The sequence below is a fragment of the Alligator sinensis genome, unplaced genomic scaffold (assembly GCF_000455745.1).
Source record: "Alligator sinensis unplaced genomic scaffold, ASM45574v1 scaffold1208_1, whole genome shotgun sequence".
In the NCBI taxonomy this organism is placed as follows: domain Eukaryota; kingdom Metazoa; phylum Chordata; order Crocodylia; family Alligatoridae; genus Alligator; species Alligator sinensis.
In genome coordinates this window covers 728,320-728,904 of record NW_005842782.1, presented here as the reverse complement: position 1 = coordinate 728,904, position 585 = coordinate 728,320, and the positions used below count along the sequence as shown (strand labels likewise).

The 585-nt window shown below is 48.7% G+C and overlaps 1 long non-coding RNA gene across 1 annotated transcript in view; it reads left to right on the top strand.

Moving 5' to 3' along the window:
* The first annotated feature begins 206 nt into the window (after positions 1-206).
* Positions 207-585, top strand: part of LOC106722863 — a 4,127-nt gene continuing 3,748 nt past the window's right edge. The window contains exon 1 of the long non-coding RNA XR_001358866.2: positions 207-345. This is a non-coding gene — a long non-coding RNA (uncharacterized LOC106722863). The remainder of the gene's footprint in view (positions 346-585) is intronic.

Sequence of the window (585 nt, the reverse complement as noted above, 5' to 3'; positions counted from 1 at the left end):
AGCCATATACACTTAGAACAGAAATCCTAAACACATCAGTTCTCAGACCATCCTTCCAGTCTCCAGAGACATCATAGACAGAGCCTCCCTCTCCAAACCACTCACAGTCTTCTCATACACCTTCCTATTAGAGGGGTGGATCCCTCTGGGACTAGGATGTTTTCTGTATCTGATGGTCTCTCACCACGTAAAAATCCATGATTAGAGCTAAACTGCGGAAGTGTCGGGATAGCTAGATACAGCCAGAAGAGGGCCCCAACAGGCTGAGTGCCAAGGGTGTTGTCCATGGATTGCAGCACAGGAAGGGGCGTCCATGCTGCAATATCCTCTGCTGTTGTTCATCGGGTAAGAAACGTCTTTGTTTATTTGGAAGGGGGGAGTGATGGAGGGCAAATATCTGCATGTGAGAGGTGTCTGGACAGAAAGGCAGGCTGATGTTCCCCGGAGGAGGAGTTTGCGGGGGAAGGGGTTGTATTTTTAAGCTATTCTGCCCAGAAGATTCAAGGTTTCCTGTTTCTGCTGAGAGGGGAACTATTTGTGGCTATATAAGGGGAACTGCCTTGGTCCCTGCTGTTGCAAAATGCA